This window comes from Pongo abelii, chromosome 16, assembly GCF_028885655.2.
Source record: "Pongo abelii isolate AG06213 chromosome 16, NHGRI_mPonAbe1-v2.0_pri, whole genome shotgun sequence".
Lineage (NCBI taxonomy): Eukaryota > Metazoa > Chordata > Mammalia > Primates > Hominidae > Pongo > Pongo abelii.
Window position 1 is genome coordinate 98,679,672 of NC_072001.2, and position 13,918 is coordinate 98,693,589.

Genomic DNA, 13,918 nt, shown 5'->3' on the forward strand with positions numbered 1-13,918 from the left:
TTTCAAAGGAGTAAATATAGCAAAGCTTTTAAAAATATCAAATCATAAATCTCTTCATAGATAAACTGACTCAAGCTCTAAACAATGTGTTTCCTCAGAAATGTTGATTCCAGCTAATACAATCCACTCTCACCGGGCTCCCATGAATTGAGTTTCCCTCCTCTACTCCACTCTGGGTTTGAATCTGAAGTTTTACCTCCATGGGGCTTCAGTCCAAAAGGCTAGACCTAGGAAATGCAGAAGGAGTTAATATTACACAAACATTCCCGTTAAATGCTGGCTGATCAGCCTTTTAAACTTTGGCACTAATAGTACAAAATACATAATGCCAGGAGACCATATAGATAATGCAGAAACATGCCAATAAACATAAGAAGGGATCTCGATTATTGAAGTAGTACAGGTAAAACACATTAGATTTAGAGGACATTAATATCTCGATGCTTTATTTTATTTTATTTATTTTTTGAGATGGAATCTTGCTCTTGTTGCCCAGGTTGGAGTGCAATGGCATGATCTCAGCTCACTGCAACATCCACCTCCTAGGTTCAAGGGATTCTTCTGCCTCAACCTCCTGAGTAGCTGGGATTAAGGGCACCTGCCACCATGCCTGGCTAATATTTGTATTTTTAGTAGAGATGGGGTTTCACCACATTGGTCCGTCTGGTCTCGAATTTCTGTCCTCAGGTGATCTGCCTGCCTTGGCCTCCCAAACTGCTGGGATTACAGGCATAAGCCACTGCGCCTGGCCTATCTCAATGCTTTACACATTTATGGGTATACATAACTTTCACGACAAATGTCAACAAATTATTTCTTATTAGTTGTGCTTCCAATTGTTATACTTGCTTAATTACCAAGTATATATTTTCTATGAACTCCACATTTTCTAAATATCTTCAGGTAGTTTTTTCTCAAGAATTGTCAAATGTGAATAAATGCTAATGTCCATAAGACAAATTTACTTCTGACTCTAAATTGTAGTGGATATAATGGTCCTTTCGGTTACCTTTAGTTTTCAGACCTAAAAATGCATTTGGCTGTTTTTGATTTTTTTTGGAAGGGGATGAGCTTCATTGCCAAATTAACATACAGAGATTAAAGCACATAACAACCATGATGTTACAAAATTTGAAGTCTTTAAGACCTTTATCTTAATGGCATTTGAGTAACAGTAGAAATTCAAAATCTCAGAATAGGAGTTTACTTAGACAATGTCTGTAAGAGAGCTGGGTAGGAGGTTCACAAAAGAAATAGAAAATTCCTGAGTTTGCCCATTGCTCTTTTGTAGCAAAAGAAAACCACAGAGAAATATCTTTTAAGGCAATAAAAGGAAGGTGTCTTCTAGTAGAGACATATTTCAATTGTTATTGTTTTCTGAACTGACTGGGTGATGCCGGATAATAATGGCGATATTTTTGACAGTGTCTTATTTATGTGTCTCTGAGTTTGTGTATGAGTGTGGGTAAGCGTAGGTACTGCACAAATCAGAGTAATATTTAAGGTTAATATGGTTGAAATGAATTTGTTTACTCCCCAGTTGCATTGATTTCTGGATTCCTGTAAAATGACTAAATTGTTCACCCATTACAGAGCTTATTTACAGAGGAAGCCGGATATAAATGAAAAAAAAAAAAAGAGGATTACAAAAATAAGAATCTGAAGGAAGAATTTAGGTCAGTTTTGTTTTTTGAACCTCTCAAATTTTGCTGAAAGTTGTTGAGCAAAATTTACATTAATTTATTGCAGAAATAATTTAATATATAAAAGTATTCAAGCAGTTAGCCTTTCTAATCCTAATCTGTATATCAATGGAGTTGAATTCACTTAATATGGGAGTTGAATTTCTGCAAGACTTTAAGATTGTATTGGTTTGTAATCTGAGCTTAAAGTAACAATCTGTGAAACTAAAAGGCAGTGGAAACTGACTGGCTTTGACTGGCCTATCTATGCTATTATTTTGATTTCAGAAATTCATATGAAGACTAATTTATGTAAGTGTTTGAAGCAGCCTGATGGGTCCCAGAACAAACAGTGCATCTGTCCCCACAGATTTACTGAACACATACTATGTAGCAAACCACTTATAGCAGCCGTCCCTAACCTTTTTGGCACCAGGAATGGTTTCATGGAAGACAATTTTTCCATGGATGAGGAGGGGGAAATGTTTTCTGGATGAAACTCTTCCACCTTAGATCATCAGGCAGTAGATGGAGCAGGCAGCCTAGATCCCTGGCATGTGCAGTTCACAATAGGGTTCTATGAGAATCCAATGTGCTGCTGCTGAACGGACAGGGGCGGAGCTCAGGTGGCAATGCTCACTGGCACACCGCTCACCTCCTGCTGTGCAGCCTGGTTCCTATTGGTCTGTGAATTGGTACTGATCAGTGGCCCAGGGGTTTGGGACCCCTGACTTACAGATATTGAAAAAATAGAAAAATTCGTTTTGCCTCCAAGAGACTTAAAGTGTGCTCTGTGTTTTTGTGCCATTCATAAATCTTGCCATTTATGCATTAATTGCTTAATTAATCATGTCATACTTGACCATCTCTGTAGGTTACATGCTCCCAGATAGCAAAGTTCATTCTGTCCTTGTCTCCAGTCCTAGCAGTGTCTAGCACATAGAAAATATTTAAGAAGTAGTTGCCTGAATTAGAAGAAGAATAAGTGAATGGGAGATTGCTAGTTGTAAACACAATATATGTTCTCCTTTTTTTCTTTGCTATTGAAACATTGCACAGTAGTTCACTGGAAATACATTTCCTAGCCTTTCTTCTAGCTTCTAGTTGGTTGAGGAGCTTCTGGGAATCTTCTCTTTTCTCCTTTTTGCCCTACCAGTCCTGGTTCTTGCTTCCAGTTTGATGCTTTAGCAACCCAGCTGGCACTCCACAGATACCCAGGAGCTGGATCACGAAAGCCAAGTTCTATGGATGATGAAACAAAAAGGTGAGGTACAGGACCCTGACAGTACCATGGAGCCCCCAACCAACAGGGAAGGGCCTCATTCCAGACTTCTCTAGAATAATAGACAAATAAACTTCTCTTATTTAAACTACTACTATTTTCTGTCTCTGTTACCAGTAGCTCACCACCAATTCTTCTAGTTCATTCAGACCACTGTAAGTTTCTATTGCCAGTAACTGGATATGTGTGGCAGATAAATTAATCCAAGTAAGAATAGTGTGTTACACTATTCACAATAGCAAAGACATGGAATCAACCCAAATGCCCATCAATGATAGACTAGATAAAGAAAATGTGATACATATAACCATGGAATATTATGCAGCCATAAGAAGGAATGAGATCATGTCCTTTGCAGGGACATGGATGAAGTTGAAAGCCATTATTCTCAGCAAACTAATGCAGGAACAGAAAACCAAATACCACATGTCCTCACTCATAAGTGCGAGCTGAACCATGAGAACACATGGACACAGGGAGCGGAACAACACACACTGGGGCCTGTGGAGCAGGGCAAGGAGAGCGTCAGGAAAAATAGCTAGTGCATGCTGGGCTTAATACTTAGGTGATGGGTTGATAGGTGCAGCAAACAACCATGGCACATGTTTACCTATGTAACAAACCTGCACGGGTACCTGGAACTTAAAAAAAAAAAAAAGGACAGTATGTAATAGTGTATTATTTATTTCCCCCACTATTAAAGACCTTTTCTGCTTGGATTCAATCAGTGGTTTTCAACTGGGAGTAATATGCCCCCAGCCCCCCAGGATACCTGGCAATGTCTGGAGATGTGTGGTTATCACAACTGTCATCGAATGGGTCTCTACCCAGACATGCTGCTAATGTCTTACAGTGCATAGGACAGAGCCCTACAACAAAAAAAAATCATCTGAACCAAAATGTTAATAGTGCTGGGATTTAGAAACCCTGGGTGAAATCTCATGGCAACTTATTTGTTGCCTACACAGTTCATCTAACCATTAACTTTTAATTATTTTTTTAATTGTAAGTCTTTGTTGACTTTGTCTACACAGAAAATGTAGATTTTTCTCCTCAAATCATGAAATAATGTTTACTAAATAAAGGTATATTTTACTTTGAGTGATTAGATGGGCGTTGTGGATAACAGGCAAACTGCTGGCAGATGAATTCTCTTACATAAAAATAGTGATATGAGGAAACACGACAAAGTGCCAAATAATTTAAATGGATCAATGGTACATGAACCCAACAGTTGAGAAAACCGTGTTGCAGAATGAACTAAAGATGATTATGCAGCTTAGAAAATTTTGATTGGAAATGAAGCTATAGTTCAATTGGAAATTGACATATTGGAGTAATAGCTCCTCTATGGGAAAGTGAGTGAAGCTGAAAAAAGTTCTTGTAAGAAACCCCATCTATAAGACTTCCTCATTTTCCCCTTGGATCCAAAGATGGAAAAGAGAAACAAAGAAAGGGAAGGAAGGGAGGAAGGAAGGAAAGAAACGAAGAAGGGAGGGAAGAAGGAATGACAGAAGAAAGGAAGGAAGGGAGGGAAAGAAGGAAGAAACAATTATCTGGTATTAAAAAGTAACCGAACCTATGAGTAATAATACAAACCAAAATTAAACTAAATAAGAAAAAAATACACAAAACCAACTTCAAGTACAGAATGACTCTGTACTTTCCAGCAAAAATAAAACCTCACCTAGCATTAAACAGTTAATATTTATAGGTAAGTTTATAATCATTGCTATCAGCAGAAAATGCCAAGATAATCCAGTTGCCATCACTTTAACGAAAGCCTATGTCCTAAACCTTGTAATTTTCTGCTGTCATGCTCAGCCACTTTCAACACATTTAAATTAGAAAGGACTATGCTGATTTTGCTTCATAGCCAGGGTAATTGTTGTAAGACATAATTATCTTTTTTTTCCCCCAGTCATTTTATTCTCCGTTTTTGTTTAAATTCAGTCTCAATTACCTCATGTCCTTTTAAGCCGGAGCCATCTCCGGCCCCCACCCTGCTGGAAATATTCCTTTCATCTTCCTTAGCTATAAAGAGCTTAGATGTCCTTTTCCAATAGCTATGTTATTCTTCTGTGTTCTTCCTAAGGAATAGTGTGTGAGTCTAAGTTGGTGAGTTAACTCTATATTTCATTTTAAAAGGCTGCCCTTTATTTTTCTTATATTAATGCTTAACATACCAAAGAATTGACTTAAGAAAAAATAGTGAATGGATGACAGTTGAAACATTTGAAAAGAGATACGGGAAGTGGGGCGGGATTATTGCCCCTTTAAAATACTTGGAAGTTAGACGAGATTTCTATAGCTTCAGTGGACTAAACTGGGCAAATGAGTGGAATGAACAGGGAGGAATATTTGGTCTACAAATAAGAAAAGAATTCCAGCCGCTGAATCTGGAGTGGGATTCCTTATGAAGCAGTGAAGTTCAGCACTAGCAATATTAACCCTCTGGTTAGGGACTGCCAAATTTATAGGGAAAAGAGACTGGCAAGCTTCCTGCTTTGTATAGGCCAAGAATAAGGAACTGTGCAAAAGTAAGGTTGATATTGATTAGATAGAACCAAAACTGACCAAAAGGGGAAAATGAATTCGTAAGGACTAAATAATATTTTACTGGTTGATGGGTGGTGTGTTAGTAAGGGTTATTGAGAGGGACAGAGCTAACAGGATAGATGTATATATTAGGGAAAGTTTATTAAGGAGAATTGACTCACACGATCACAATATGAAGTCCCACCACAATAGGCCATCTGCAAGCTGAGGAGCAAGGAAGCCAGTCTGAGTCCCAAAACCTCAAAAGCAGAGTAGTCAACAGTGCAGGCTTCAGTCTGTGGCCGAAGGCCTCAGAGCCCCTCACAAACCACTGGTTAAATCCCAGAGTCCAAAAGCCGAAGAACTTGGAGTCTGATGTTCGAGGGCAGGAAGCATCCAGCACAGGAGAAAGATGGAGGTGAGAAAACTCAGCAAGTCGGCTTCACCCACCTTCTTCTCCCTGCTGTATTCTAGCAGTGCTGACAGCTGATTAGATGGTGCCCACTCAGATTGAAGGTGGGTCTGCCTCTCCCAGCCCACTGACTCAAATGTTAATCGCCTAGGCAACACCCTTACAGACACACCCAGGAACAATACTTTGAGTCCTTCATTCCTATCAAGTTGACATTTAATATTAACCATCACAGGTAGGTATCTTCTGTTTTAGCACTGGATGTAAGACAAGAGATGAGTCTTTAAATGCTCTATCATCTATGAAATCTATACCAGATAAATTCACCTCTATTTTTCCAGTGACTGCCTTCAAATTCTTCCTAGTGATCTGTGGTGTCCCTAGCCTAAAACATCCTAAGCTACCTGTCTTCTGACAAGTAAGCCACCCTCACCCCCATCAGGAAGAAGAGTGTGATTGTTTGCATTGCTTTAAGATCCTGAACAGGTTGACTCGCGGCATGTCATAAGCTTATCATTTACATTAATATTTAAAATAATCACCTGGGCACAGTGGCTCACACCTGTAATCCCAGCACTTTGGGAGCCGAGGCGGTTGGACCACCTGAGGTCAGGAATTCCAGACCAGCCTGGCCAACATGGCGAAACCCCGTCCCTACTAAAAATACAAAAAATTAGCCAGGCATGGTGGCAGGCACCTGTAATCCCAGCTACTTGGGAGGCTGAGGCAGGAGAATTGCTTGAACCAAGGAGGCAGAGGTTGCAGTGAGCCGAGATCATGCCCCTGCACTCCAGCCTGGGCAACAGAGTGAGACTCTCTCAAAAAAATAAAATAAAATAAAACAAAAACCACCATGCTTTGAGCCTAATCATGAGGAGTCCAAGTCCGTGTTAAGTTTCCTGCTATTTATAGATCCAGCATCAAAGGAGGAGGGGTGAACATGCACATGGCATTACTGCTGAGAGCCCCTGCTCCTCGGTGAGCTTTGCCCCTCTCTCTAGTGTTCGTTTGAATGCTGCCAGAGTTTGAGTTGGAGTAAAGGGTACAAATGCAAGGACAGAGAGCCACTGATTAGTCATTGAAGCCCCAAATCAATCACTGGATGGCTCTGAATATGCTAACATATGCCGTTTGTTGTCTCATGGTATTAAGAGAGACCTGGACACAGAGGGAATTCAGCTCAGTCTGGAGACCTCAGAAGGTTCTTGTCTTTGCAAAACACATTTAAAAATGTGTTCAAGTTAAGTTCCACAACCTAAAATCCTGTTCAGTATATATATGCAGCCAGCAAGCACACATGTACTTTCACATGCATTTATTTAAGGCTGTGTACATTATTGGCTCACTATTTAGATAAATACATTGTAGTTAATGTATTTTTTTAAAAGTGGAAGCATTTTCTGGATCTCTTGAAATTAGTGCTTTATCCCTGTGGTTATTGGCAAATAAGGTGCAGGCATAAACTTGGGGGACAGACTTGGAAAAGAGAAAATCTGCTTTTTTTCAGACTATGATTAAAGGCCCTGGCAAGTTACTCTTCCTCTGCTGCTATACCTCAGTTTCCTCACCTCTATAATGGGGGTGAAACCATTGCTTTCTACCTCTCAAGAGTGTCTTGAAGATTTATGAGACCAGTTTTCTAAAGTGTCGTGAACTTCTTGAGGAAAGGTACTGTGAAAAATAAAGCGTCATTATTCATTTTGTTCTGGGACAGGACCCTTGAGGGGGTCCCTGAAAAAGAATAAATAGAGTCATTTTTACGGGAGACAAGAGAGAAATGTTCTCTTCTGAAATCTCAAATTCAGCAGAAAACAAGATTGCTGAAGACCCTGGTAAAGTTTTGTCTTTAAAACACTCTTTCTATGCACTTTCCCCTGCGTTTGACATCCTGGTTTATTATAATATCAACTCTGTAGGTAACAGAGCACATGGTGTGTGTGTGTGTGTGTGTGTACATGTGTATGTGTGTGTGTGTGTGTGTAAAGGAGAGAGAAGGAGAGAAAGAATTAAAGGGTTTTGTAAGCAAACATGTTTGAGGAAATCCATCTTGGTTTATCTGAATTCCTGTGGAGTACCCATTTATAACAGCTTCTGGTGCTGCCTAGCTGTCTACTTGAAATTCAGAAAAGGTGCTTTGCTTTGGATGGCTTAATTTTTTATTCTTCTTTGGTAGAAGAAATAAAAGTTATATAGACTACCAGGAAAACATCGGTATTAAATATATTTCCATTCATGGTAATAGGCAACAACTGCATGAAAATAAACATTTTTCTTCCTTTTTGATTCTATGATTATAGGGCACTGATAGCAGGCACTTCGGAAAGTAAATACAGCTTTGCGAAGAAATAGTTTGGCAGGATTTTAAACTCCCTATTATTCTTATGCTCACCCCTCCCCTGAGGAAGTATCCAAAGGCTGCTGTGAAGGCCGTCCAGGCTGCTATGGGTTTCCTGGGGTCTTCTGTGGTGGACTGGTACATTCTCTTTTTCTCTTTACTTCACTAACTGCTGAACTCTGAAGACTCAATTGTAATTCACCTTTGACCTGAAGTGAGAAAAAGAACCATTAAGCCTTCTTTATATTTGACATTACAAGTACTGTAATGCCCCTTGGTTATTATCCAATCATGTAATAGAACCTTCAACGTTTGGTTTTCTTTCTTAATTTAAAGGATCCTAACACTGGACAGCTTGACAGTTCTGAGCCTGGAACTGCCCTGTTTAACAGTAGGGTTGTCTGATCTCCAGTTCCCTCTTCCCATGGATGGCCATCGGTACAGCTGTTTATAGGCTTTGAACTCTACATGGGGCTTTATAGGTTATTGATAGTAGAGAGCCTGATTCTATCTGCTCCCTGCTCCTCCCCACCCTTCAAGAAAGGAGGTCGCCTGCATAACTCAGTTGGCAGCCTCAGGCAAGGACCCAGCTGCCCTGAGTGGGTCACTTGTCTTTCCTTCTCCCTGGGACATGCCAAATTTGTCATCACTCTGCTGCACTTTCTCCTCCCGCAGCACTAGACTATTGTGAGCATGCCAGGCTGCAGACATCCTGCCCAGTTCTAGAATCATATAATTTAAAGATTAGAATCAACTTCAGGGATCATCTAATGTCTTGCTATTCAAACCATGGTCCTTAGACCTGCAGCACTGGCCTAACCTCAGAGCTCGTTGGAAATGCTGATTCCTAGGGCCCTTGCAAACCTAGTAAATTACTATCTGTTTTTTCTCAAGATCCCCAGGTGATTCATAAGCACATTACAGTTTGAAAAGCACTGACCTAATTTAACATGCCTTCTGATTTAACAATTTTATTGAATTCTTGCCTGTGCAAAGAAATAATCTGGAACTCTAAAAATTCTGGTTTAATTTTTTTGCTTGGAAATACCTTGGGCATCAGTTCCTTAGGTGATTATAATGTGCCTCTGGAATTTGGAAACACAGACAGATCTAAAGCAGTGGCCTCAAAGTCTGGTCCGAGGACCACTAATAATAGTACACCTTGTTAAAATGCACATTCTTAGGCCACCCCCTAGACATAGGAAATCAGAAACTCCAGGACTGAGGCCCAGGAATCTGTGTTTTGACAAGTCCTCCAGGTCGTCCTGAAGCCAGTTCCATAACCATAGGTTTAAGGAGTAAGAATACCCCAACCCTCACGTGAGAAAAATAGGCCTAGACCTGCAATGTCCTGTAGCTATTTTAATAGCCATTCATTTAAATTAAATAAAATTAAAGACTTAGTTCCTTAGGTGAACTGGCCACATTTTGACAACTCAATAGCCACATGCCTACTGGCTGTCTATGGAGCATACAGAGTGGCTAGCGATTACACATGGGAGAATACAGACGTAGAACATCCTCATCATCATAGAAAGTTCCACTGGACAGTACTGATCTAGAATTTGGATTAGAGGAAGACAGATATTGACAACAATAACCATAACATAAACAAGAATAGTAAAAATAACAATTCCCAATTATGGAGTGGTTAGTATGGATCAGATATTGAACCAAGCAACAGATGACATGTCTCTTTCCCTTACTGATGTCCAAATTATTATCTAATTGTTGTTTTGGAGTCTATGAAGGATATTTTTGGGGTTGAAGATCAAAAAAGAAGAGAAGCAAGAAAAAGAGTTGCTTTCTCCATCAATAAAAAGATGTCTTTTGAAGCATTGGGCTGGCTTTCAAGCGAGAGAACCATTGATGGAATACAAAGAAAATGTCAAACCAGGACGGAGTTAAACCAGCAAAATATCACTTCTAGAACCTGTTCCTTCTCTCCAGGACTAGAATGTGCTTATGGAGTTCTAAACCCAAGAGTCATTAGTTAAATTGTCCATTTGGAGATCTCTTGGTTGGACCGTTTTGGAGCTTTGCATCCGGGGTTGAATCTTTCCTGAGTTAATCTCCTATAATAGCAGTATATCCACCTGTGACTAGGAAATACAATTGCTCTCCTTTTGTGCTCAATGTGGTATCACACAAGTCCACCTGCATTAACTCCCCTCCACCTGTCCCTCAGTTCCTTCTGCAGGCTTCCGCGTTACTGACTCACCATGCCATGTGACAAGTCCACTCTGCCACCTCCTTTTGTTGCCAAAGCTTTGCCAACTCCTGGCTTGCAGGCAGTCAGTTCATGCTCTCTGAGAAGACCTTTGAGAGCTAAACATGCAACCGTCAACACGGCAGCCCCTTCTCTCTGCTTCTGACCCCTATGCTGTGCTGATGACCCTTACCAACAAAGTTCCTTGGGCACAATGGCTATCTTCTCTGGACTCTGGGAAGGCATGCATACCGCTTTCCATAATCCCTCATATCACCTTTGAGACTTTACCAGGCATTTACAAGCCCCTTACCAAGATGAGGGATGGGGATGGAAATGGCGATACCAATCTAGAAGCCGCAGCTGTTATAGAAGTGGTGATCCCCTTGGGCTTCTGCTGAGACACAGCTTTACCAAGCCCCTGATTTTCATTACTAGTCAGGGAGCTTAATATCTGCTTTGTAGAACTGAGGCTTCTCCACAAATCAAAAGGTTAACTCAAAGGTCTCATCAAAGTAGCCTCTTCCATTATAAACAGTAGGTCTGTCAGAAAAGTAAATTCTGGTCTCCTCCTAGAAGGCACAAACTTCTGGAAAGCCTCCAGGGTACAGTTTCCCAGCCTACAAAAATTAATCTTTGGTCTTGACTACACTGGCGTTTTACCTTTTACCTTCCAGTCATCCACTTTTCCTTCTCCATTTTATTTTGCCTTTTCACAGTGAGAAGTGAAGAGGAGTACACAGGGGAAGTGTGGGGGCAAGTCAGCTTCCAGGCTCCCAGGAGAAAGTAGTGATTGCTCCTACCTGTGAATAGAAGAATATGTGTCAACCCTCCCACCCATTTCTATATACATTTTATCTTCTGTTCCATGTGCCCATTTCCTGGGCGCTTAGTAACAAACTCATAGAAGTTTCAAGCTGAAAGAAAGAGTTCTTCTAGCCCAGTGGATTTTCAAATGTGCTTTAGTGGCAAAAATCTCCCTTCAAACAAAACTTTACACAGATGCCCAACATATAAAGCAGAATAAAACAATGCTTATCTGTGTAATAAACGCCATGTACTCTGTTAGGTGTTTTGCATGCATGATCTCATTTGTTCCTCTCTACAATAGTAAGAGGTTGAAACAAGGAGGGTGGGTGAAGCCCTTGCCCTACTCACTCTCCCCAGGACAGTCTGTTGGGCTCTGTTTAAATCATTGATCTGGCCCAGCCCTCATATCACACAAGAGGACTCTAAGGCTAAGAGAGGTTAATCCGCTTTTAGAAAGTAAGTTTTTGACAAGCCTGAAACTAAGGCTCAGGCCTTTCAGTTACCCATTATACTTTCTTTTGGTTGCCCCACAATGCTTTTAATAGAGAGGTTGTTCATGTCCTCAGTTAGAAGCTCTCATGAATAAACAGTTCCTTAGCTATGAAACTGGAAAACTCTTGACAAGATCACCCAAAATCATAGCTATGAAACTGGAAAATCCTTGACAAGATCACCCAAAATCAACTAGCTACATAAGTACTGACTTTCTTTTCTTTCTTTACCCCATAAGATAGGTTGCCATAGAGTCTTTAAGCTTTAAGATTAGAGGAAAATTTGTAGGTGATTGTTCCTGTAACTTGGGGTAAATGTCAATTTTTTTTATTTTTTATTTTTTTTGAGATGGAGTGTCGCTCTGTAACCCAGGCTGGAGTGCAGTGGCACAATCTTGACTCACTGCAACTTCCACCTCCTGGATTCAAGTGATTCTCGTGCCTCAGCCTCCAGAATAGCTGGGACTACAGGCACGCACCACCATGCCTGGCTACTTTTTATATTTTTATTAGAGACAGGGTTTCACCATGTTGCCCAGGCTGGTCTCAAACTCCTGGCCTCAAGCAATCCACCTACCTCTCAGCATCCCAAAGTGCTGGGATTACAGGCTTGAGCAAATGCGCCTGGCCAATGTCAAAATTTTGGACTGAAAATTTTGCCTTGAGCTACAGACAGACTTTGGGAACCCTGTAAGTCTCATCACACACTTTCACCTATTAATAAAATGTTAATACTTTCCTTATATACACTAAATCGTATACTGTATGGAGAACTTTCCATATGCATTTACTATGTTAAGTGTCTGGCATGCACTGTCTAATTTGTCCCTTACTACAATAATATGAGAAGGTAGAATTACTTCCCCCATCTTACTGATGAAATAACAGGTTCAAAGAGATGTTCATGGTCAAAGACATGTGGCCAGTAAGTAAGAAGGATGTAGATTGTCTGGCTCCAGAGACTGGGCTGTTGTTAATTTTGATATGTGGAAAATTGGGATACACAGCTTCTGAAATGTTATCTGTATGATCCTCATTTAAAGCAGTGGCATAGAATGCCAAAGGGGAGCTTTCCTATTCCCTCCATCTTTACCCATGCCATCAGTTCTGCAGAATCAACCCACTGGTACCTTGGATAGATAGTCTACATTGCTTCTATAAGGAGCAGCAACTTCTGCCATCTCACTTTTCTATGACCTAGACTTGCAGCTTCGAGTTGGATGAGGAATAGTGAGACTACTCTGTCCTCAGACTCAATGTCAAGCTGAGCCTCTTTGTCATGAAGGATATCATTTCTATGGCCAGGACTGGCTCATTAACAGGTTTAGAAAAAGAAACACCATAGGCATTGGTAGGGAACTATATATAGCCAAAGAATTGGAGAAAGCCACTGGTTATAACAAAGCTTATAGGCAGGTGTTCAACTAATGCATGGCAACAGGTAAGGAAGAGACTCAGTAACTTTAAGAACTCTTTTAGAGCACATTTTTATATATGATTCAAAGTTGTCCCCCCTCTTGATCCCACATCCCTTTGTAGTTTTAACAGTTTTTCTGCTCCCCCTGACTACAAAATACCCAGAAAGAGTAGTCTATGCTCACTGACTACAATTCTTTACCTCCTAATCTCTCAAGAGAGTTCAAAAACACACTTTAATCAGATTTTCATTATCTACTTCAGCTCTTGTTAAGGTCATCAATGACTTTTTCACTGCTAACCCAAACATCAGTTCTCAGTCCTCAACTCTAGCAGATCTCACAGATTGGTCATTCCCACTTTGAGACTCTCTCTTTACTTGGCTTTCAAAACCTCATTCCCTCCTGGTATCCTTCCCATCTCCTTGGGCACTCTTACATGATGCTCCTTTACTCATTCTGACTAATGTCTTCAGCCTCTAAACCTTAACATGTACTAGGAATCAAATCTCAAAACTTTTCTCTACCTACAGTAACTCTAGGTAGTCTCAAGAAATTCACCAATATACTGATATCTCCAAAATGCTATCTCTAGTTTGGAATTGGTATTTATTTTTCATTTCCACCAGAATATGTAACAGAAATTTCAAACTTAACAGAAACCAAACTCCTGGTGCCCACTCTACCCAAACTGTAACCTTCCCCATCTTAAAAAATGGCAACTCTCTTCTACAAGTTGCTCAG

General features: G+C 40.3%; 1 long non-coding RNA gene across 2 annotated transcripts in view; it reads right to left on the minus strand.

The window, feature by feature from the left end:
* Positions 1-13,918, minus strand: part of LOC129050211 (uncharacterized) — a 35,448-nt gene that overhangs the window by 9,944 nt on the left and 11,586 nt on the right. Inside the window, exons 5-7 of one of the 2 annotated variants that reach the window (XR_010137256.1) lie at positions 11,122-11,261; positions 8,304-8,458; positions 134-227 (exon numbers count right to left, since the gene is read on the minus strand). This is a non-coding gene — a long non-coding RNA (uncharacterized LOC129050211). The remainder of the gene's footprint in view (positions 1-133; positions 228-8,303; positions 8,459-11,121; positions 11,262-13,918) is intronic. The other variant, XR_008513797.1, reaches the window with a different exon arrangement.